Source organism: Prinia subflava, chromosome 8 (genome assembly GCF_021018805.1).
Source record: "Prinia subflava isolate CZ2003 ecotype Zambia chromosome 8, Cam_Psub_1.2, whole genome shotgun sequence".
Taxonomy (NCBI): Eukaryota; Metazoa; Chordata; class Aves; order Passeriformes; family Cisticolidae; genus Prinia; species Prinia subflava.
In genome coordinates this window covers 1,559,167-1,584,823 of record NC_086254.1, presented here as the reverse complement: position 1 = coordinate 1,584,823, position 25,657 = coordinate 1,559,167, and the positions used below count along the sequence as shown (strand labels likewise).

At 47.9% G+C, this 25,657-nt stretch overlaps 1 protein-coding gene across 9 annotated transcripts in view; it reads left to right on the top strand.

Moving 5' to 3' along the window:
* Positions 1-25,657, top strand: part of AUTS2 (activator of transcription and developmental regulator AUTS2) — a 777,204-nt gene that overhangs the window by 722,706 nt on the left and 28,841 nt on the right. The window lies entirely within an intron of this gene.

Sequence of the window (25,657 nt, the reverse complement as noted above, 5' to 3'; positions counted from 1 at the left end):
GGAGCAGCCTGGGACAGTGGGAGGTGTCCCTGCCATGGCAGGGGTGGCACTGGATGGGCTTTGAGGTCCCTTCCAACCCCAGCCACTACATGGGGTTACCATGATTCCATGGTAAACCTTCAAATCCCATTTTCTCAAATATAAAAATAATTGCAGATTCAGGCATCCCTTGGAGAGCTGCAATTAGTTCTGAGAACAAAAGGCTTTAGAGTTACACGCCGTTACAATCATGTTCTTTAAAAGGTAAACCAAAATTACACAGCCTCCTTTTCTCCCTGAGCATCTGCAAGAATGCACTTTCAGGTACATATATCTATGTATGTTTTTAATAATGCTCCCTCGTTTGACATGGTGTCTTGCCAGAAATGAAATCATTAATGAACTCCAGAGGGGATTTATGCAGATCCAGAGCTGCTCATTACATCTATTTTTAAGTCTGTTGCTGCACTGAGGGCAAGGGGAATTTGTTGGAACCTGTAGAGTTAAAACTTGTAATTTTGTTTGCTAACACTTGCAGAAGATTACAGCTGTAATCCCGGGCCCTTTGAAGTCAAGGGGAGCAGGGGGATCATTAGCATAGGGATTATCCCTGTTTTTGTAATGCAGTACACCAGAGAGCAGCTCCCTGTGTCCATCCCCTCCCACCTGGGAGTGCACAGCACAGGGATGGTGTGTGGGGAGTCCTCTCCAAACCGTGGTTTTTCCAGAGGATGGGAGTGTGCTGTGTCTGTGAAGCCTCAGTGTCCATAAAATCTGAGTGTCCATGGAATCCACAAAGTCTATCGCTGTATAATTTTAGAAGAAATAGTCTAAAATCCTGGAGCCAGGGTTCTGGGTGACACTCCTGTGCATTTGGAGAAATCTCCATCTCAGACCCTGATTATTCCCCAAAAAAGCTGTTCTCAGAGGCCTCTGGTGTTAGGATTTTGTCTGGGAGCCTCTCTGCTCTGGGATGATGGATACACAAACACAGCTTCTGCAAGCAGCTGGGACAAAGGTGCATCAGGGCAGGTTTTTGTAGGAAAGAGCCTCTTGTGGCAGCAGAGTAGAGACATGGAAAAATAACGTGATATGTGTCTGCAGAAGCCAAGGGGAGTGTGAGGTGTTGGGTTCCCTGCAGGTATTTAATGGGGTTTGCTGAGACATGTCCCAATTGGAGAGCGGTTCTGGAGCTGACAGACTGTGCTCAGGGCAAATTCTTTTCATTAAAATAGGATTAAATTAATTAGAGCCGACTGTCGGCTGACAGGTTAATTGATAAGGGAAGTGGGCCCCAGAACCTGGAGGTGAGATTGCACTGTGGCTTTAAATCTGCAGTCTCTGGTAAAACTTCGGCTCCACTGGAATGTCAGAGGAATCTCACTGGCTGTTTTAGAGGGCACAATGCCTGAAAAGATTTGCCAGAAAAGCTGCAGTTTCCTAAAATTCGGTTTTCAAGTAAAGATCTGATCTGGTAAGTTTATTCTAGGCTAAGGCTCTTTGAACTGTTTCAAACAGCTTTGCACATTGCTGTGCTCACATGGAATTGGAATTGGAATTGGAATTGGAATTGGAATTGGAATTGGAATTGGAATTGGAATTGGAATTGGAGGTGACAGGGAGCTCACACGGAACTTCTTTAATTGGCCAAAATAAAACTCACTGCATCTTCTTTTTAACTGCTGAAATAAGTAATCACTTGCTCCAATAAAGGGAGTTCTGGAACCACTCTTTCCTAATAATTTGCTTTTTGAAATGGAAATGAGCTTGAGAGTGGGTTCAGGGACTGATAGGAAGGTAACTGAGAGTAGAGTGAAATTAAAATTGGGAAGGAATTGTTCCCTGGGCGGGTGGGCAGGCCCTGGATCCCTGGTCAGGTTAGACACTGGGGCTTGGAGCAGCCTGGGACAGTGGAAGGTTTCCCTGCCCATGGAAAGGATGGAAATGGATGATATTTAAAGTCCCTTCCAACCCAAAATCATTCTGGGATGCTGTGAAAGGGTGACACAGGGCTGAGCCCACCCTGGGACCTGCTGACAGATCTGGGCTCAGTGAAATTCTTTTCCAAATCTATCTGGTGGGCACAAGTGAGAAGAGAGAAGGCTTCTGATAGTTACTCTGAGCCATGTGGAAACCATATAGGATAGAGAGATAATAGTGAAAATAGTGAAAATATAAGTAATATAGCAGGATCTGGAAAAATCCAGCTGGAAAACTGTCTTGACCTCCGAAGAGTCCACCAAAGCTGTACAAAGAGGCTATGGGGGGAAAAGCCACTCATCAATATTTAATCCTTTCTGTTTTGTCCAGGTTATTCCTTAGATCTGGGCATTAACCCTTTAATTTGTGGTGTCCAGAGAGCCACAGGCACTGGCAAGGCTGGATGATGGTGAGAACATCAGGGGTGTGTTTGGCAAGAGAGGTCAGAGCAGGGTCAGCTCGTGGGCAGGAAGGGCCCTGTCACGTGTGCTGCTGTGAAAACCTGAGTATAATTTCAATGTAGCTTTTGGCTGTGTTTCTAAGGAAAGTCACTGGTGTAAGTAAGGTGTTTCCTGGTAAGCTGAGAGCAGCACATCACTCATTGGATTCAAAGGAAGAAATTTCATCTGTTACAAATGAGGTGATTTACACTGGCTAATAATAACTGTGACTGTTCTGTGGGGGTGAGTCCTAAGGATTTGCCATAATGGTTGTTTTCATTGGCACATGAATACCTGGCTGTGAGAGCTGAGACGCTCCTGTTACAGCCCTTTCCTCTTGGGTAGAATTAGGTGCATGGATTGCATATATCAGTATAATCAACCCTGCTAGGATGTCAAAACATCAAGTGTCAATCCTATCATAAAATCTAAACCCATCTTGTTTTCCTTTCCCTTCTTCCCCCTCCCTGTGCTCCATCTAAAATAAATAACTGAGAAATAACTGAATGAATACAAGCCATTTCTCCAAAGAAAGAAAAGTAATTGCCTCCAGACTTCTAACTTACCTGCCAAATTGCATCCTGATGTGAATTGCAATGGACAAATTATAATCTTTTGAGACAAGGAAGGAGAGGATGGAGTCTTTGAGTGACCCTTCCCTGGTAGGCACCGTTCAAATGAAACTAAACTTGGCAAGTGATATGCACTCACATCAGGGAAGAGTCGGTCCCCAGGTCACCCTCCAGAGGCTTTTACTGGAGAGGAGCAGAGCTCCAGGGTTGGGCTGGGGCAGGAGCAGCTCCAGGGCTGCCAGGGTTACACACTCCACGAGCTCTGTGTTCCACCGCTCCAGGGAAAAACCCAAACCAAGCAACCAGAACAAAACAAGGGCAGTGAAGAGCACAGGGCAGGAGGAAAGTCCAGCCAGGGAGTCTCCTGTTTGTGGGGCTGGTCTTGCAAAGGCCTTTTCCAAGTGATGGAGGGGGCAGGGAGCAGCAGCGAGATTGGGGTGTCTGTCCTCAAGACGTTTGGTATTTGGTGGAGGGGTAGGAGTTCAGTATGTGGCAGAGGGGTGGGATGAGCTGATCTTTAGGGCCCCTTCCAGCCCAAACCATTCCATGGTTCCATGGTTGTGTGCCCTGGGTTCAGCCCTGCTCAGACACTGTCACTGTTGGAGGCTCCTCGTGGTTTGTGAGTGCAGTGATGCCTTTGGCTGCCCCAGCCAGCCCTGGGCACTGTCTTGGTTTAAATCCGGAGCTGTGTGTAAATGTGGGGCAGTCCAGGACATGCCTTGTGTCTGGCACGCAGGTCCTGGGTGGCTGCCTGTGTTTGGGAATGGCTGTGAGAATGCAGAGGGTCCTTGGGCCTTTAGAGACAGAGAGATTTCTGTTATGTGCCTAAGACCTGGCTGCAGCTTTTATCTTATTTTCAGTGTTGGAGTGGCTTCTGTGAGCCTGGGGGTTTGACTTGCTGGAGGTCATTACAAAGGGCTGAGGACAGAAATGCAGAATGGTGCAGGATGCAAAGGTTTATTCTGAACTCTAGATAATACCAGTGAAGAAACAAAACTTCATTTTCAGGTGGGAGAGTATTTTGTGAAAAATCATTCCACACAGCCCACTCAAATCCCTCTTTGTCTGCACACACGGAACCTGAACTTGTCTGAAAAAGCCTTTTGCTGTAAAGTCTGGGAACAGATAGATACAAAGTCAGTAAGAAGCTACAGTACACACTGTAGCATCAACTGTGTAAAAAACCCGACAGCTGAGAAGGATTCAGCCGTGAATTCAACGTGAGCAGTGGACACAGGAACTTCAGTGAATTGAGTGACTCCAGTGAATACAGGAACTTCAGCAGCTGCTGTGCCTGCTGTGGTTGAATCCTTCAAGCCACATGTAAAAACTAAAATGAAAGATTGTCTTCCTTTATTTGAACCATCTAGATTGTTATTTCACCTATTTAAATGCATCTGCGTATGCACATGGATTTCTGGCCCTTTCAATGCTGTGATTAGGTCTGATTTTTTTTTTTAGTGACTTCCTAATCAGTCATGGAGAAGTCAAACTATCCTGCAGCCTTTGGTGAAGGCTGTAAAACCCTCAAAAACCCTCTGGTATTTTACCACTCACTAAATGCTATTACTGTCTGTGCACATCGGGGTCCATTTAGGTGCATCCTCAGAATATAAAACCAAAATATTTGCTGTGCAGAGGCTTTGGCTCAGTTTGGATGGGGTGAGTAGGTTGACAGATCCCGCACTGGTTGAAGCTGGAAGTCAGGAGTGGAGAGTTTTGTGCCCAACTCGAGTCACCTAAAAGCTGATCTTGACCTCTGTGATGTGCTTGGCTGTGTGAATGGTGCTGCCTTTGTTGCAAACAGGGATTAGGACTGGAGGAATAAAGGAGGGAGTAAATCCTTGCAGCCTTGGTATCGGGAACAGGAGGTGCTACAAAGAGGAGGTCACGTCCCACTGTAGAATGACTGGACAAAAACTGCACCCCCATGTTTGTGGCAGATTCTGGGACAACTGTGATTGGTTTTTCTAACCTCAGGAATGTTAAATGTCATTTGGTAACTTGGTCTGGAAGGTGATAAGCAGGACCGTAAGCATTTTCTGAGGGAGGCATGAGCTGTAGGGGTTTATTAATAGCATGTAAAACAATTATTTGTTTGTGTGCTTTCCCCCCTCAGGATTTTTTCTTTTTTGTTTTCTAAATAACACAAGACATCCTTGGCAGCAGAATCCCCACAGTTGTTAATGTCAGATTGTTATCAGATCTGGCAGTGATTGTTTTCTAATAATAAGTATGTTTTCCCCCTGCTGCCCATGTAAGAGTGACAGTTTACAGCAACTCAAGGCAAGATGAAAAAGAAATTCAGCATTTGCCACTTACATCCCTGAAAACAAACGATCTACTTACTGCGGATCCTTTTCTATTATTTAACTGCCTTTCAGTTATCTAAGAAATGAATTTCCAAGAAGCAGATGAGAGGCAATGTTGGAATTCCTCTGCTTTTTAGCTCTTGTCTTGTTCCTGTTCACATTTGGGCTTGACTGATAACTCCCCTCCACTCCCAAAAGAAGAGCTGCTGAAAGTCATTTCGGTTCTGCTCATATTGGTGAGGTTTGTCGAGATGTTTTAATTTAATGAGCTTGACAACAGCCCAGGTCAGTGATCAGTATCTGCCCTGGGACAGGAGGCCCACTGTGGAAATTCCTGGTGAGCCAGGTGTTGCTGTGGTTTTGTCCTGGCTGGGATTTATCCCTGGGGCTGCCCAGCAGGCCCAGAGGAGCTAAATCCTTCTTTAGGAAGGCATTGCACAGGCTCAGAGCAGGTCCACGTTCCTGATCTTCCTCATTTCCCTCTGCTGGGTCACCCAGGGGCTGAGCTGTCCAAGGAGCTGGAGCAGGGATTCTCCCGGAGTCTGCAGCAGCTGTGGGGATCCCAAACCAGCCCATGGTCCTTCCCCTGCTCCAGCCCATTCCCCAAACACAGCTTTCAATGGCTGTGCAGTGCCCGTGTGCCCTGGGAGCCACCAACCCTGGAGTGGGCATGGGCATGGGCATGGGCATGGGCATGGGCATGGGCATGGGCATGGGCATGGGCATGGGCATGGGAATAGAAATGGGAATAGGAATGGGAATGGGACGGGCATGGGAATGGGCATGGGCATGGGCATGGGCATGGGAATGGGCATGGGAATGGGCATGGGCATGGGAATGGGAATGGGCATGGGCATGGGCATGGGCATGGACATGGGCATGGGCATGGGCATGGGCATGGGCATGGGCATGGGCATGGGCATGGGCATGGGCATGGGCATGGGCATGGGCATGGGCATGGAGCCAGCCTGATCCCAGGGCAGGAGTGACAGCCTGGACTGTCTGGCCAGAGGAGACAGGGCAGCGCTCAGAGCTCCACTCCTCTGTTATGGCAACAACACAACAGAAGCAGGGGCTGTGCCCAAACACGAGGCCACCTCTTTCAGAAAGGGATTTAGTAGCTGAAAGCACATTTTTAGCCTGAAAGTGATACTGTGTTAAATATATACCCTTCTGGACTGCTTCTTCCTGGGGATGATTTTGGAAAAGCGCCGTGGCCCTGGATCAGTGAGCACCCCTTGATGCTGGGTATATTAACCACCAACCAGAACATGACCAGAGCACAAGCTGCTGTGAGTTATTTTTTGCCTTATCAGTCTTCATTTTAAGATTACTGGCAAGATCCCCTCATCTTCTCTATGTGATATTCTTAGCTGGAAGATTAACTATGTCCAGTTTCTAGAGTGATTTTAATCTTATTAGCAAGAACATTTGGCAGTATGTACTTTGTTTTAATTTAGTTGGGTGTATTGGAATTTAAAGTGTAGAAGACAACATGTTCTTCTGTTTTTTAAAAAAATTGAAACCCATTTAGTAAGACTAATTTTATTTTTTGTGTGTGGGACAGGAGTTGTTTAGCAAAGAGGAGGCTGTACATGGTAGCCCAGCACCAACTCTCAGGCTTAATGATGCCTGACTGCAAACTGGTGTGGGGAAAGGCTGGCATCAAGAATCCCTTGAAAATTAAATTTCAGGAAGATAGCACAAGAGGAGAAAGTGTATTTTTCTTACTCTGTTTTTCTTTGCTGTGTTTCTTGTGCATCAGATATTGCAGCTAATAATCATTGCACTTATTTGGGTGAAATACTCCTCCCTGAATAACTTCTACTTCAATGAGCTGCTCTGTTGTCATTCCTGATATCCAAAACTGGAGTTCTGGAATGGATACCAGGATTATTTTGGGAATAGCAAGATTAAAAACTTTCTTCACACTTTCCCCCAAGCCCTTTGACTGTGAGAGTGCTGAGATCTCACCTTGTGTTGCTGCTGCAAACAGGGGAGCTTTTCCTTGGAGTCAGTGTTTAATCCACCCTCACTCACACGTGGTGTTGGGAGATCCTTTTTACACTGGATGGATATTTGAACACTTGGAGTGGTAAAGGATGAGGATGGGAAGTGGACCCTGTCCTCACACTGTGGTGTGTGAAAGGGGATGTTTTGAAAGTCATTTTTCATTTTTTTAGAGATTGGACTCAATGATCTTAGGGGTCTTTTGCAACCTTAGTGATTCTGCGATTCTGTGACTCAAAGGTGGCGTGCCAGGAGCTTGGATAAACATGGAGCTGAGCATTTATTATCCTTAAGTATTTAAGGGGTATTTTTTAAAGCTAATGTCTCCTGGCTGTAGCGGCTGGTTCAAATCCAGGTGTGGGTATGGTGCCTCTGCAGTTTCCAACAGGTGAATGGAAAACTCTGCAGAGATTCAGCCACTGCCACACATTTACACCATCTATTCACCATGGCACAGCTACTTCATTTCTTCCTCTTGTGAGCTGATGGTTACTTAAGCAGCTTAAAGTTCGTTCACAATATTATTGCATGTGGTTTTGAGGAGTGATTTTTTACTGTGAAAACCTATAAAGTGCAGGGATAATGTTACCTTGCCAAGTGTGTGGCTCTGGAAGGAGCTGCTGCTTCGGCTTCCTCAGTTCCATCTCCTGCATCATTAGCAGAGCTCAACAACAGCTCTTGTCTGCTGTTAGAGAGGCCATTACCCCTAAGAGGAGCTGAATTACCATGGAGTGGTAATAAGATGCAGCATCACTGCCTTTCATGATTTTATCAGAAGTCTCATCATCTTTTTTTGTTGTTATCTTAGATCTTGAAGTAATACCATTATATGAAAGGCATTCCCTTTCATGAGGCTAAAAACTGCAATGCAAATAAAGAAAGGCCTGAATATACATCCTCTGGTTTTTAAAGCAGGCTTCTAAGAGGGGGCATTGACTTGTGGTGGGTTTTATACTTGAGACTGAAAACACTACAAAGTTGTCGAGCTGTAAAAGCAGTGAAGGATCTCCTGAGTGTGACCTTCCTGCCTGGAGGGAGCCTGCAGGAGAGATGGAGGGAGTTTATGTACAAGGGCCTGAAGTGACAGGACAAAGGGAAATGGCTTCAAATGGACAGAGAATGGGTTTAGGTTGGATACAGGAATAAATTCTTCCCTGGAAGGGTGGGCAGGCCCTGGACAGGGTGCCCAGAGCAGCTGTGGCTGCCCCTGGATCCCTGGCAGTGCCCAAGGCCAGGCTGGACATTGGGGCTTGGAGCAGCCTGGGACAGTGGAAGGTGTCCCTGCCCATGGCAGCTTGGGAGAAGATGGGCTTTGAGGTCCCTTCCAACCCAAACAATGTGGGATTCTGTGATCTCACCTAGGCAGAGATTTCCACCTTGCATATTTCCACCTTGCATATTTACCATCAGTTGAGTGGAGTCCTTGTGTCATCCTCTGTGTCCTGTCCATGTGTCCCATGTCTGGGACAGTGCCTGTGTTGCTGCTGTGGGCACATTGGGCTTGTTTCTTCTCCCAAGGCCTGGCCACTCCTGGGATCCCTCACTGGTGTCACCCAGGGGTGACAGATGGCAGACACTCCATGTCTCTGGCATGACGTTTCCAGCCGCTGATGGAAATCTCTGTGTGCTGCTCTGACAGGCTCTAGGAGTATTTTCTTGGGCCGTGTGTCAGTGCTTGGTCATGGAGAGGAGGGAGGGAGGTGGATCTCCCCCAGATCCCAGGCAGGGCAGCAGGACTGCAGTGCTCCCTCCCAGGGCTTGGCACTGCTCTCTCCCTGCTCCTAGCCTGGCCAGAGACACCCCAAAGTGCAGCGAGGGGCAGGGATTGCTCATTCCTCCCCTTTGTCCTCCACAGTGAACATGGATTAGCCATTGCAGCAGCTGGTTTGGGAAGAAAGAGCGTTGATGAATGAAAGAATGGGATGAAGTAATCAAATCCTGTCAGGGATTGCACCACGTTGGGAGTAAATCCACTGAATAAACATAGTGGAGGAATTTAATACGACTGTTGTGCAGAACCCCCTGCACTTTCCCCCTCCACACCCATGGTGATGCTGCCAGAAGCAGCTGCAGCTGCTCCCACTGGTGTTCAGTGTGAGCAGTATCTCCTGGTAAATCTGGAGTAACTACACAGATCATTCCCTTGAAGGTTTTGGTTGCTTTGGCAGCTGAGTTGGCAGTGCTGAGATAAAAGGGCTGCCTGGAGCACTCTGTCTTATCGGAGCATCCCTGTGAAATGTTTCCACTTGTTTCAGGGAATCTTAGCATCTCCTTGCCTTTGAACAAGAACAATTCTTTTTTTCTTTGTGGTTTCTTTAGATAATTTCAAGCTCCAGCATAACTGCTCCCATCCAATGCCTTCTGGGCAGAGGTGGTTATAAAACTGTGGTGGAGCACATTGGCTTGTAACTGTTGGAAAGATTTGGCTCTGTGGATCTGATCCGGGATGCAGCAAGATCCCAGAGAATGCTGGTGTTCTTCATCAGGAGTTGTGGGCAGGTAGATGACAAACTCAGTTACAGAAGCACAGTTATTTGGGTTATTCAAAATGAGTAGAAGAACAGCCCTGAGCATCAGGTGAGATCTCCAGGCCACTGACAGCCCCAGAAGCAGAGGAGGTTTTGTGTTAACACCAGCGAGATGGAGCTGCTTGAAAGGTGAACTGTCCATGCACAGCCCCAGCCTCTAAATGCACTGGGATGATTCAGGGGAGTGACCTGTGGACAGCTCGATAGATATTTTAGTTCACTGCACCAAAACTGTCCAAGTAGATGTAAATAATTAAAGGCTGAATAAAATCTTAGAGCCTGGGATAGAAACCAGAGCTGTTCAGAGCAGCTGAAGGCAAGCTCTGAGGAGCAGGCTGTGCTCCTTGGGCTCCATCCCCCAAAAGCAGCTGAAGTCAGGGTTTGGGGGTGGCCAGGGGGATGCTCACGCCTGGAAAGGGCACAGTGTGAGAAGAGGGCAGGGACTGCCTTGGAGGAAATAGTGAGGACATCAGAGACCAAGATTAATGCTAGAAGTAACTGCTGAAGTAATCATAGAATGGGTTATTTACAGAAGCTGTGGCTGCCCCTGCATCCCTGGCAGTGCCCAAGGCCAGGCTGGACACTGGGGATTGGAGCACCCTGGGACAGTGGGAGGTGTCCCTGCCATGGCAGGGGTGGGATGGGTGGGATTTAAGGTCCCTTCCAATCCAGCCCACTCTGTGATTCTGTGATCTTCTCCCCACCCATAGCTCTGGTGGCCCAGTCTTGATTTTGCTGTGCTCTGTCTCTGTGAAACACCATAATAGCCCTATTTCCAAGCACTTTAATTTTTTCCTGAGGGTTTTTTTTTTTTTGTGCAACAAAGATAGGCTTTTGGTCTGTACTTTACAGAACCATTTAATGTTGTTTGTTTTTAATCTGTTGTGTGATTAAAATAGATTAATGTTGTAGTAACATAAAAACCCTCAGGGGGTTTTGTTCTCTTTGTAAATATTCTCTAGGATCTCTTCTGTCTTCTAAATTGTGTGTAGGGAGAGTGTTTAATGGGACCTGGGGAGAAAAGAGACGCATCTTAAACTTAATATAAGAATTTAATTTTTAATAAGTTTCATTTGGGGTTAGAGTATTCATATTGGAGTGGAAATTAAAGTGTCTAAATGCTTTGTGTGTGAGCTGTTGGAAAATCTTTAAAGAGACATTCAGGAGAAAATCTTCCTTTCCTTTTTTATCTGATCTTAAAAATACAAAATTAGAGAAGCCAGTGCTTGATGTCATGCACTGATATTTAACCTGGTTTTGCAGACGTTGCTTTGAGCTGTCTTTAGGTGATGCAGAGAGGGTTTGTGTGCAGGGAGGGACGTGTCCTGCCCTCCCCAGCAGATCCTGCTGGTCCCCGTGGCCCATTGATGGATCTCTGCAAGGCTGTGCTGGCCATAGGGAGTTGGACAGGAGTCAGGTCCCTTGCAGTGCTTGGGGCTGTGTGGAGCAGAGGAGAGGTGAACCAAGCTGGATGTGCCACCGTGGATTTTACCAGGCTTGAGCAAAGTGCCCGTGGTCTCTCCAGGCCTGTGGGTGAAAGGGGTGAAAAGAAGATCAGTTGCTTCATAAATGTGCTCTGCTCTCTGGCTGGGAGCAGTGGCTTTGCAGTGTCATTGAAGCTTAGGGAGATTTTTACTTTCTGTTGAGTAAGAGCAGCTTTAATCCTGGCAGCCCGGAGAGGAGGTGGAAGCTTGGATGCCAGCAGCTCTGGGTGTGCCTCGGGCTCTGCCAGGCCAGAGCCACAGCTGAGAGAGACCAGCACCTCTCCAGGCAGCACCCCGGGGAGCACCTGCACGTCTGGCTGCCAGTCACCCGTGGAGGAGGTCATGGGTTGGGATGCTCCATGTCCCCGTGCAGCCTCCCCTCTGTGGAGCTGTCTCTGGTGGCCACGGGCTGCCACAGCACAGCCAGCATGGGCTGGATTGGATTCATCACCCCTGGGTTCCTGTGCCTAAATCTCAATTTGCCATGTTGCACTGGAGATCAGTACAGTTTCAGCCTTCTGCATGTTGTGTAAGGATTATATGTGATTTTGTGTATCAGTGGTTGTCAGGGCCCCATGGAAAAGCAGGTACATGAGCTCAGGACAGGACTATTGAGTGCTGAGTTGACTTCTCTGCAGCTGGTAACTGGCACAGGTGAGTCCTTCTAGAGCAGGGGATGGAACTCACCAGATTCCAGCTGCAGCCACCAGCCCTGCTGCAGGCACATCCCCACGCTAGGGATTAGTTTAATACCTCAGCTTTATCTTGGCATTGGGGGCTGCTTTCTGTCTTCACAGCGAGGCATCAGGATGTCCTCAGGCTCTTCTGTAAGATTAAGAGCTTCTGATGGCATCATGACAAGGAGGAAATTTAAGGAACAAGAGTGTTTAACTTAGAGCTAATCTGGTTTTAGGGAAGGAGGGAGGATTAGACCGGTAAATTCTCTTGCCAGGCCAGTTTGTGTCACGATGGCACTGAGGAAGAAACTCTGTGGAGAAGGAGCTCTATCCTGACAGCATGTGGAGCTGGGAGGAGGAAGGAGAGGGATTTTGAGTCCAGGAATGAGATGTGGAATGGCCATGGATCTGTTCTGTGGTAAAGGAAGTAGGGAGGGAATGGATGAAGTCGTGTGGGAGAGGAAGGGGCACACACTGGGCTTTGTTGGGGTCACTGGTGAGTCCCCAGTGCTGGGCAGGGCCAGCAGAGTCCTCCCTCACAGGGAGCCACAGGAGAGAGAGCTGGAGAGGGGCTGTTGACAAGGGCCTGGGGGGACAGGACACAGGGAATGGCCTCCCACTGCCTGAGGACAGGGCTGGATGGGACATTGGGCTGGAATTGTTCCCTGGCAGGGTGGGCAGGCCCTGGCACAGGGTGCCCAGAGCAGCTGTGGCTGCCCCTGGATCCCTGGCAGTGTCCAAGGCCAGGCTGGACACTGGGGCTTGGAGCAGCCTGGGACAGTGGAAGGTGCCCCTGCCATGGCAGTGGTGAGATGGGGTTTGAGGTCCCAACCCAAACTATTCTGGGATTCTGTGATCTCCTCCTGTACCTGTTTCCTGGGCCATAGAGTTTTGTGTCTCCTGAACCCTTCTGTTTATCTCTAAACTCACTTTGTATCTAGAGTTCATTTTTCAGCCTTGCTTGAAGAACTAACTTAGAGAAAACACTTCATGTATTCATCATGGCACCACCTCACCCCTCCTCAGGATGAGCTGTGTAACATTTTCAGCAGTTTCCAGTAAAACTGCTGATAGCTGGTAAACGTTAAACAGGACTTTTTTCCCCCTCCTAGTCAGAAACAAACTTTCAGAAGCTCAAAGTGAGTGCTGGAGAGCTTCCAACACAAATGGCAGGCTTGGCCCCTCCCAGGAGCAGGAGGGGTTGGATCCCTGCAGACGTGGAGGCTGAGGAGCAAGTGGGGGTCCCGACCTGCAGCCAGACCCATTTGCTTGTGCTGCCCTCCCTCCTCCCCCCAAAACCAATCTGACAGCCTTGCTTTGATGATAATTAAAATAAATCCTCCCCACAGGGCCAATGGCCACTGCTGTGTGTGCCTGCACACAGGTGTGCAAGTATGTGCACACACGTGTGGGATACATGTGTGTCTCACACTGGGTGTCTGTTGAATGGAGATCACAGTAGTTTCTTTCTAAGTGTTAATGGGCCCACATGATTTCCTGTGTATTTTCTGGATATTTATATTGATTTTTGTGTATTTATATTGATTTTCTTTGTATTTTCTGTGTATTTATATTGATTTTTGTGTATTTTTATTGATCTTCTGTGTATTTGCTTTGTTGCACTGGAGATCAGTACAATTTCAGCCTTCTGCATGTTATGTAAGGATTATATATGATTTATGTATCAGTGGTTGTCAGGGCCCCATGGAAAAGGAGGTACATGAGCTCAGGACAGGACTATTGAAAGCTCATGGCTGTCAGCTTCACAGGAAAGGGGAAAAACACAGCTAGGTGCTTCTCAAACATCTCAAACACAACAGGGACTAGTGCAAGGAAATAAATTATTATATCTTACATTTACTTACTCAAATGCTTTCTTTGAACCACAGTGAGGAGTTCTGGCATTCTGCCAAGCTTGAATTTGACCTTTTTTTAAAACCTTATTATTATTCTCATGAAACGAATACAGGGAGGCCTTAAGCAAGAGCTGATTCTTGTTTTACATCAGCCCCTGCCCTGGAAAGCTCATCATGTAAATCCTGGAAAAGGAAACAGGGCCAAGCACTGACCTAACTACATCTTGAGGGAGCTGGAGCAGAACTTTAATCTTCTAGTCTAGTGCACTGTCCCTGAATCACAGTGATTTTCCATAGTCCACATCATTTTCTCTATATATTTGAAGATGTTGCAAGATGAGTTTGCCCAATACATCCTCGAGGGTTATTGCTAAAAGCTCCTCATAGCCTTGCAAGAAGGATGTGCTTGGGCATATCTATTACCTATTAAACCTGGTGAAATAATGGAGCTTTCCCATGTCATAACAAATCACACCGATGCCAGAATAGCTGCAAACATTCTCTAAGACTTAATGAGCTCTTGCTGGTTCACAGTGGTCTAAACAAGTTGTTATTGTGCCTGTTAGAGAGTGCAGAATTATAATATCGAAAGAGTCTCATAAAAAGACAAGATGGGGTGTCAGGGAAGCCAATCCCACACTGCAGGGAGGCCTGTGGGGCACACAGAGGCAATTTTTTTCCATGGTAATGCAGTTTATAGATGTGTAATCTTCTGTAATTCTGGCATGATTAAACAGGTGTCTTTCTTCCTGAAGTTCCATCAAGCTGTAAGAGAGGACAAAATAGGGGGAAATATTTCATATTTCTATCATGCATAAAGCAGCCCTGGATCCCAAAATGAAGCAAAAGAGGGAATTCGAGGAGCCAAAGTCCACTGTGACTTTCAAGAGCTTCTCTCAAAGCAGCTTCCACACACCATCATAAAAATGTCAGTGTGAAATATCTGAGCAAGAGCAAATTGAACAATCTGGTGATTCGAGTGCCTTCATGTGGAGTCTCATGCCTGCAAGGGTGTGCAAAAGTCAATAACTGGAATTGGAGGTTATTGATTATTTCACTGGGCTGCTCTTGAAACATCATATGTGCTTGATTTGGTCTTCAAGCACCCGGTAAATGCTTGGGTTTAGTTTTACCTCCCTTTGTGAAAATAATTGAAAATACTATAAAACTGAAAGTGTCTGGAGTTTTTTTCCCAGTTTTAAAGTATTTTTCTTAAACTTAAATAAACGTTATTTGTCAAGGTTCCCCTCACTCCAAGATGGATATTTCATGCCACAGGTGGGGGCTATTCATAATTTCTAAGGAATTGAACTTTCTGTTGGACACTGCCACCTGCAGCTCCATGGATTTTAGGATGTTTGGATTAGATCAGTCTCCTCCTGCCTCTCCCTCTTGGAAACGAAAACAGTTATGGAAATGACCTTTTTTCCTTTACTTTTAAGCTGAAAGAAATTAGGTTTAGGTAGGATATTGGGAAGGAATTGTTCCCTGGGAGGGTGGGCAGGCCCTGGCACAGGGTGCCCAGAGCAGCTGTGGCTGCCCCTGGATCCCTGGCAGTGCCCAAGGCCAGGCTGGACACTGGGGCTGGAGCAGCCTGGGACAGTGGGAGGTGTCCCTGCCATGGCAGGGGTGGGATGGGTGAGCTTTAAGGTCCCTTCCACCCAACCCATTCCATGATTCTCTGACCCAGAGTGCTGCAACTCTGAGAGAGGATCAGGCTCGTCCTGGGAGTGCGGGAGGACAGAAACCAACCCCCTTTGCCCCAGCTCTGCAAAGCCCCCTGCTCTGGCCCTGATGAGCCCTAGGAGCTCAGCACAAGCTGTGGTGCTCCCTTGGAGGGATATATGCCCTGATAAAATGTCTTGGAGAGGATCAGCAGAGAGGGGGAAAATAAAATATAATGTGAATTGTTCATCTGTTGAGGTAAAAATGAAAGGTGAGCAACAAATCCTCCTTTCTCTACAGGTGAGAGGTGTGCTAGGTGGGAGAGGTTGGGATATTGCATTCCAGGCCAGCTCTGCAGAGCACCGAGCCAGAGGAGGGGCTGTGGAATGGCTGTGGGATTTTCTTCTTCTCTCTCCACACCAGTCATCCAGACAAAGTGGGAGTTCCTAGTGTGCATTTTGCAGCATTCAGGCTGCTCATTCCTTGCTGGAAAGGCTGAGGGAGCTGGGGCTGTCCAGCCTGGAGAGGAGCCCCAGCTGAGAGGGGCCCTCAGCCCTGGGTGTCCCTGTGTGCAGGGAGGGGCAGAGCAGGGCCCAGGCTCTGCTCCGGGGGCCCAGCAGTGGCACCAGAGCCACGGGCAGGGACTGAGCCCAGCAATTCCCCCTGCCCAGGAGGCACAACTTCTGCCCTGGGATGTGCCCAGCCCTCAGCAGGCTGCCCAGGGAGGGGCTGCAGTCTCCCTCACTGATATTCCAGACCCATCTGGATGCAGTACTGGATGCCCCTGCCTGAGCTGGGACCCAGGGACCCTCTGTGCTCCCTCCCAGCTTGGCCCAGCCTGGGGTTCTGGCATTCAGCTGGCACGATGTGCCATCCTGGCCTGGGGACAGTGGTCATCTCCACCCCCAGCTGCAGGACACTCAGTGACCCAGTCAGGCTGCCAGGGGCTGCAGAACCAGCAGGGAGGTCTGATGGCACCTTTGCTGCCCTGGCTGGAAGATCCTGAGCAGGGCCATCCCCAAGTGCCGTGGCCCCGGCAGTGCCCCTGCACCAGCTGGTGCCTGTGAGCCCAGGGGTCTGTGTCACATTAATCCCCAAATCAAATAATCAGCTGCTGCATAATCAGGAGGTGACTCCCTTCACATCCAGTTAGATACATGCATAACTCGAGGGAGGCTCTGACACTGAGCCTGGTGATGGTTTAGGGCCTGCAGCGGGTGCTGCTGTGCAGGGTGAGGACAGGAACAGCTTTCCAGGCATTTCTTCCAGCAGCAGGACTGTTGGAAGCAAGCTTTGCCAGGTCAGGCAAAGGGTGCTTTTTGAAAAAGGGAAATGAAGAGGGAAGAAGTTACTTTGAATTCCACCTGTTTCCCCAGACCAGCTTGTAAAACAGCCCCACATCAGGGAAGGGCACGGTGGGAAGGCATGGCCGAGGGTGGGGGCCTCAAGCCCTGCTCCACAGGCTTCTTTAATTTTTGATGTAAAAGAAATTTTATTAAGTTAACTTGAAATATTCTGGCAGATTTGTAATGTGAGAATAAGGAGATGGGTTCTCATCTCCCTGCCTCACACATTCCAAGGAAGGTTCAGCTTGGTATTCGGAAAAAAATTCTTCTCTGAAAGAGCGGTTTAACACTGGCACAGGCTGCCCAGGCCAGTGGTGGAGTCCCCATGCTTGGAAGGGTTCAAAAAACAAGAGGATGTAACACTTTGTGGTGTGGTTTAGTGTGCATGGGGGTCAAAGCTTGGACTTGATCTCTGGAGGTCTTTTCCAACTGTAATGGTTCAGTGATTCTATAAAAGGAAGAAAAGAAAATTGTAAGTTGAGTTGTAGAGCTCCCTGGTGGAAGGTAATGCTAAGGTAAAGAGCTTAGGAGGGCTCAGAGGATTATTAGATGTTTACAGAAATAATAAAAAAGTTATCACAGTTCTGCCAGGTGGGATAGCAGTTTGCCAGAGGAAGAAGCCCTCAAGGTTGCTTGTATGAACCAGCCTCACGCTGGGAGGCCTTGGAGAGGTTTCCTTGTGTGTGGCTTGTGGCTGAGAGGCTCCTGCTGTCCCCTGCATCTGCAGCTGGTGGCAGTGAGGACCAAGTCCCAGAGAGAATGGACCACTGATGTTCTGCACCACTTGTGAGCCCTGATTTCTGCTAAAACGTGGTGGGTGTTGCTGTACTGACACTCGCATGGGTGCAGGGAGAACGGTGAAACACGGGTGGTGAATGGTACAAATTGTTCATTTCTATAAGGAGCCTTTGCTCTCAGGGCTGGGAAACAGCTGCTGCCAGCTGGGGCTGGCCAGGGTGAGCACCCCAATTCCTTCCCAGTGCTGAGGGTGCAGTGGGGTCCTGGGGCTGGGCAGGGATGGGCCACACACCCCAAATACCCCGACTGACAGCTGAGCAAACCTCAGAGCTCCCAGCCGAGGGTGATGATATTGGCTGTGAGGATTAGCACAGCAGGTAGCCGTGCTGGCACAGGGCAGCGTTTGGGCTGAGGGATAAGTACACATTCTTTTATTATTGCAGCTAATGGGAATCTGCCAGGCTTTGAGGCACAGAAAGGCTCACTGGCCACCTGTGAGCTAATCACAAAGATTTGCCTCATTCTGTATTTCAGCTCACTTGGAGCCCGTAATCTAATTTCCAAACAGAGATGAGAAGAGTGAACAATTCATTTTCTGCTTTACATGGCTGTGCTGGTAAACTTTTAATCCTTTTAGAATTACAGTTCCCTGTCACATGGAGGCAACACTACGCAGTCCTGCGCTGGAGGCTGGAGGCCTTGAATGCACCATTGCTGGATAATAATTAGCCTCAGCAGCAAGGCACAACATGAATCAAAATTAAAGTGAGGAGCACAGGACATTTTTCAAATGCTATTATGAATGGTACACAGGCCAATGATTCCTGTCTGGATAGAAAATCCCCACATGTGGGGCCGGCCCCAGACGTTGTGCCCCAATGCTGGTGTGCCCTCTGCATGTGGGACACTGCTGTGCCAGCCCTGTGTCCTGCCAGCTCATTCACCACATCCCAGGGACAGGGTGGGATTCAATCTTCATTGCTCACCATTTATTGTGGATATTCAGATTATGAGTGGGGCTCTGTGCTGAACTGAGCTGGAGGTGTTGTGTGAGCCTGGTGTTCGTTCCTGCTGCTGTGTTTAGGGTGTGCTCAGCCTCTCAGACAGCTTCTCCTTCATACCAGAACCACCCTGACCTGCAGCTCGGCTGTTCTCACTATGGACAGGTCAGCTGGTGTGTCCTGAAGGTCAGCACTGCTCGTGGTGATGTGCAAAGGCTCTTTCACAGGGTCTTTTTCATGGTCTGGGTGTGCGGGGTACACATGATCCATGACTCTGGGGTCAAACACTTCAGTTGGAGCTTCCCTGAAGACAACATCTCTGTCAGGAATGAAGAGTGGCTCACAAGGACCATCACAATGACTCTGTACCTTTGCTGGAATTTTGCTTCCAGAAATTCAGACAATTTGCAAAGAGCTGGGTGTTACTGCACACGTATAATTAATATATTTAATGTGACACTTAGTTGACCAGAAACAATAAAATCTCATTTCTGCACTTGTTGCTGCAATCCAGACCAGAAGAATCCTTCCTGGGCAGTTGGAGCTGACTGTTGGATAAGCCCTGGCACAGCTGCCCAGGGCAGGGGTGGAGGGAGTTAGATGATGTGCAGACCTGGCATGTGGGGATGTGGGTTGGTGGTGGCCTTGGCAGTGTTGGGCTCAATGATCTTAGAGAGTTTTTCCAACCCTAATGTCTCCATAACTCCCTAACATCAATCTTTTGCTCTGCAGCACTGGAAGCACAAGGAAAATAGTGCCAAGCATGAGAACAGTGTAAAGGGACCCCCGTGGGGGAGCTGGGATGTGGAAGCCCAGCAAAGTTTCCATGTAGACACCAATGAGCTGAAATAGTTGTAATTAAAAATGGGAATTCTCATGGTTGTACTGAGCTTCATCTTAGTGTTAGCAAGTGTTTTTAAGCTCTCTGCTTATATTGGCATCATGCCTTTAAAATCAGGAATTCTTTGGCTGTAAAGAACAAATTCACAAAGGAGCCAGGGCTGTGTGGCTGGTGAGCTGGGGGTGTGACACTTCTCAGGGGGAATAGATGTGTTATTTTGCTGTATAAACATATCACACACATCTTTGTGGTCCTTGGTATATTAAACTGAGCTGTCAGGTTACATTTGATCAGTGTTCATAGGGTTATATCTTTCAAGCTGCTTTTGAAAGCTGGTTTTGTTCAAGCTCATTCAAGTAATCCTGTCACACACAAGTGGGATGAGCAGATGTCATGGGCATTTCAGGGAATATTGTGGATCTGTAGCCAAGGCAAATCAGTAGTAAGGAACGGGGGGGGGGAGCAATGGAAAAACTCAAGTTATTTTCCTCCCCTTGTCCTCTAATGGGGTTAACCCTGTTCTGAGGTGATGTTCCCGTTGATATTTGGAGAAAATTATCCAGCCTTGCTGTGTTTTCTGGTTTTAATTGGTTATTGTCTTGTACTGTCACCTCGTTTACTCTGGGCAGGCTTTTAATGCTCTCCCACATTTCTGCTCTGCCCACTGAGGGGTCACGGGGTGTTCCTGTGACAGCCAGAAGAGGAGAGGGAAAGGCAGAGAGGGGCGTGGGACACAACAAGGGGGAATGGCTTCCCACTGCCAGAGGGCAGGGCTGGATGGGAGACTGGGGAGAAATTCAACCCTGGGAGGGTGGGCAGGTCCTGGCACAGGGTGCCCAGAGCAGCTGTGGCTGCCCCTGGATCCCTGGCAGTGCCCAAGGCCAGGCTGGATGGGGCTTGGAGCAGCCTGGGACAGTGGGAGGTGTCCCTGCCATGGCAGGGGTGGCACTGGATGGGCTTTGAGGTCCCTCCCAACCCATTCTGGGATTCTTGAGATTCTTGAGATTTAGGTGCATAACAAGCCCCAGGCTTGACAGAAACTCTCAGGTATTTCTCAGATCTAAGGCAGTCTTTGGGCAGAGATCAGGAGCAGAGCTCATGGTTGGGCAGGTGGGATTTGTACCCTGGCTCCAAGGTTTGTGCACCAGTTTGGGAAACGCTTTGTGCAGGTGCCAGAGGGGTGGGAAGCACAGCCTGGCCTCACAGGGGCTTTCTGTGCATCTGGGTGTGTTTCAGAAGGATTGTCAAGACCTAGATGTCTTAGATTAAAATGCAGAATTGAAACAGGAAGGTGAAACTGTTTGATCACAAGCCCATTATTAGTAAAGAATATTCCCCAGTGACATTTTAGTAAAGAATATTCTCCAGTGACATTGTCAGCACTGCTTCCCACCTGGGAAGTTTTCCAGCCCATTTGGAGCCCCTTCAGTCATCCCTCAGGACCTGGCTGTGGAATACTTGGGGGCTGTGTAGATAATGATGTCATTTATTGATTCCCAGCTAGATGGGTTGGTTAGGAAGTCAAGAGATTTTATTGGAAATAAACCTTTGGCTGTGTGTGTTGAAGCAGGACTGAGTTCTTGCAGGGTCAGTGAAGGTGTTGCACCTGTCTGCAGCTCTTTCCTACTGACTAAAGTGCCAGGATTCCTGACAGACAGGAGTGTTTGGAAATTGTCTTCTTTGCTTCCCTCTAGAAAGCTTTACCCCATTCCTTTGTACTAAATCAAGAGGTGCTTTTAAAAAACCAATGAAGTGCTGTCAAATGCTCCCAGTATACAGCTCTAGGAGTTACATTTATGGAGTATGTCCTGTTTAACAGCTGGGTGAAATAAATGGTTTCATGTGCAGTATTGGAGAACTCTGCACTCTCAAATCAAGGCCAGAAGCAGCTCAATGACTGAAGAATTGTCAACATCTTGTGCAATCCCACTAAGTGTTTCTTTTCATTGATCTGCAACTTCATTGTTGACAATTAAATCCCTTTCAGTGCAGAGGATAAACATTTTTAACAGGAGGCAGCAAAATCTTTTGTCCCGAATGATTTTCCTCTCTGTTTTATAATTAAGTACAAAGTGTGTCACCAGCCTTGCTGTTCACTTGTACTAAATACCTGCTCAGTGTGGAGTAATTGCTACCAGCAGATGACAGAGCTGCAAGGAACTGTGCTTTCGAAGGCATGTTCTTCATTTGCATAATCAAATGCTTTGTTAGTGTCCTTGGAAATTAGGATGAAAGATGACTGTGTGCTAAAAATGAGAAATTGTTTTTAGCAAATTCCGTGTATCCAGTACAACAGCTGAGCTGCTCTGGGGCCTGTTTGATGCGTGTTGGCTGCTGCAGCCACAGCCTCCTCCCTCCTGGCAGTAACAGCTCCTGGCACCTGCCTCTCCCTATCCAGATCTGCACCCACCAACGTCTAATCAATATGAAATGGACAATCAGGGCTGCAGTCTGATTAATTATTTCAACCTTGCAAAGTGCTGGTAAAGAGCTGCTGGTCTGTGGGGTAGATCTGTCCTGCATTCCAGGACTCCAGAGGTTGTGACAGTTTCTACCAACTCCCCACTTATCCATGGTAAAGCTGGAGAAAATGAGTTTGAAAGATCTGGGTTTTTATTTTGCATTAAGAACTTTGGAGAAAATTTGAGTTACGCAGATAAAATGGTGTCAGAAGTTCAACTTACCAAAGCAGTGAAAGAAAATTAATACTATTTTTAAGTTAAATGATGCAATAAAATATTTCTTCCGTAGGGTGAATGTTCAATCCCAAAGATAATGCTGCAGAACACTGAAAACTCCTGTGATTTTCCTGCTTGTGCAATAAGGACTTTGAGTTTAATCCTGAACTTTTGTCTCAGGAGAGTGGAGTATTCAGTGCTGGTTCTCAGCTGATCTCTGAAGCCGCCCGAGGCCAGGCATGGAGAGGCTGAACCCAAATGCAGCAGGAGTGACAGGATAAGGTACAGCCTCACTTCTGGATGACACTCCAGACTCGGCTGTCTCACACCGGACATGGAAAAGTTGGATGACTTATGTTTGGAAAAAACGTTTGTCCGCTGTAAGTTTGACATGGTCCTGCAGGGGTGTCCCTAAGGGGATTTCATTCCCCAGGGCCTGGCATGCCCAGGACACTCGGGACTGGCCATGGCACACCCTGTGCTGGCTCTTGGCACCCTCTGTGCTCTTTGGTGCTCCCAGATGTGCTGAACCCCTCTGCAGACATCTTAGCCAGGCACAATGAGAGGGTTCTGCATTGATGATCCTCTGGGAATGTCACATCTGGCAAATTCCTGCAGTGCCTTTTTGTCAGTGAAGAACAGCTGGGCTGTTCTGTGGCTGTGATGTTCCTAACTGGCCACCTCTGGCCAACCTTTAACTCTTTGGGACCACCCAGATGGGAGTAAGAACGCAGAGTTCAGGTCAAATTTTAGTGGTTTGCACGTTAGGAAGAGAGACAGTGATGGAAACCTGTATATTGCCTGTGTTTGTTACACAAATCCATTCTCCAGAGGGAAATGTTTGCTGGTTCTCCCAGCTACAGAGTCTCTGGGAGTCACCTGAGTCACCTGGGTTACCTACAGGTGTCCCCAGGGTGGCCTTGGCTGCTCCCTGGTGTGATGGAGCCAAGCCACTGATAGTCACACACACAGCAGGGTCACGTGGAGGGGACTGGAGTCTGTGTCTTGAGTTTGTGTGTTTGAATGATAAACAGAGGAATTTGAGATTTAAGGCTAATCAAAGGGCACAGGAATGGAAGATAGTGAAAGCTGCATTTCCTGTCTGGGAAATGCAAGTGTTCCTCAGTCCTCAGCATCAAATTTTGGCTTTATTCCTTTTCCAGCGGAAGGCTGGCTATTGGTGGATGCAGTATCAACCCAGTGGAAAAAGGGGAGCCTGTGTCAGCATGGAAGTTACATCACAGTCACTGCCCTCCTGAATCCCAGGGCAGTAATTCCACTTTATGCAAAGCAGAGTGTGGAGACAGTCAGCAAATGAAGTTAGCTTTGTGCCTGCTTAGGTGTTGGCTGGAGATGAATTCCTCTGATGATAAACAATCTCAGAAAGTTGGGTTGTCTGTGTCATAGTGACATTAAGCGATTTTTTTCCCCAGAGTTCTTGCACTGAGCCAGTCAGTCGGGGCAGGAAAGAGCAATCTTGTCTGTGTGACCTTGAAGTGCTGTTGATGAGGACTGGAGCCCTCCTCATGAAACTGTGATTGCTGGCGTTTATCACTGAGGGGGGATTTCAACTCCCCAGACAGATACAGTGGGCTGGAGAATTGGCTGTGATTTATGCATCATGGCTATCAGCAGGCAGGGCTGTGTGTGCTGGGGCTGTGTGCGTGCCCTGGTGTCACACAGGAGAGGCAGAGCCCATGGGCACAGCTGGTGGGAGACATTTATTTTACTGCAGGCAGCATCTCCCCAGTGCAGACTCAGAGGAATGGTACTGGGAGCTGTGCACTGGGGAGGTGAGCAGTGCAGGAAACACCCAGGGGACAGTGGCATTCCCAGCCCTTTTCTCCTGGGGAGGAGGGGCAGATCCCCAGCACTGAGCTCTGCTGAATAAATGTGACACATGAGAGAGGCTAAAAATACCAAAGGAAAGGATTTAATGAAGGCACTGAGTGCAAGGTGTTCCCTGTAGATTTGGAAGTTATCATCTCTGCAGGATTTCCAGACCACCTGCTAGAGCCATGTAGTAGGACAAGCCTGAGTCCTCAATGCCATTGTGTAAAATAATAACCCAACAAACCCAGAAACCTGCAACTCCTACACCCATAAGGGCTGGGAATATAGATCCACCTATTCCTGAACAAACTGTTGCTCATATCTCTCCTCCTTGGGGACCTGCCTTAAAGCATGTGTGGATCACTCTAACTTCTAGTGATGTTTGATCAAAGAGAATTGATCTAAAGAGTTAATGTAAGCAAAGTTCCCTTTACCTAGAACCTGCAGTTTATTGCAATGAGATAGACCTTGGGCATATGGCAGAGTAATTGTTTTTATCCCTCTGGAGTCCCTCTACTGCCACAATAATTGTCCAGTCCAAGTTGTGGAGGAGCCTCTGTGCCTGTTACAGGTATTCCAGGAGTGATTAAAGAAGGTCCTCATCAGAGGAGCCTGTTTACCTCTTCTCCCTCTTTTTTTGCTTCCTTTTTCTCCTCTTTATCTCCCTTTTGCTTCCCTTTATCCCTTTTTTCCCCATCTCCTGTCTACAACCTGTGAAAATCCTCTGCTTTCCCAGGCTGTTCACCCTTGCAGTGGGCCTGTAAAACACTTGGTGAGCAGGTAACTGGTGTGGTTTATTTTTGATCTGTTAATGAAATTAAACCCAAATGATGCCCTGTTTGTCACACATGGCTGCCTCCAGGGATGTGATGGTTGGCAAACATGTGCCCAGGCCAAGGGCTGGCAGAGTTTACTCCCCATCCTCTGAATTTCACTCTTTTACTTCAAGGTTTGCACAAAGGAGCTGTCAACAATTTTCTCTGAATGGATATTGTTTCATTATACATTTAGTCATTTTACCCCTTAAAACTGGCAGAAGGAGGAGTAAAGGTTTCTTGTCTTAGAGTTATTCAGAACACAGGACACTTTTATTCTAAGCTTGTCCCAAGCCCCTTCAGACCTTGTGGTGTGTTTCTGTAGTTGCTGCAGGTGTAAGTCCAGCTGCTCCAAGTTTTTGTGCAGTATGGCCCTAAATGGGTTCCTGATCCCCCCCCCTGCCAAGGCAGCGCCTTTCCTGGTCTTGGGTCAGCACCATTCCCTTGGGTTTGTTCCAAGGGGTGCCATGGATCAGATCCACACTGGCAGAAGGTGTGGGGGATGTTTCTAACGGGAAATTGCTGTGGAGCCCCAGTGAGCAAAACTCCAATGCAGAGATGTTGAAATTATAATTATATTCATTATTATTAAAGAACTGGGAAATAGAAGTAAGTCACTGCATGATCAGCCAAACCAAAAAGCCAGGGTTGCTGCTAGTGTGTGTTTTAAAGTTCAGATCTTGTGTCAGGGGGAAGGGTCTGGAGCCCCAGGAGCAGCTGAGGGAGTTGGGAAAAGGGCTCAGCCTGGAGAAAAGGAGGCTCAGGGGGACCTTGTGGCTCTGCACAACTCCTGACAGGAGGGGACAGCCAGGGGGGTCGGGCTCTGCTCCCAGGGAACAGGGACAGGAGGAGAGGGAACGGCCTCAGGCTGGGCCAGGGGAGGCTCAGGGTGCACATCAGCA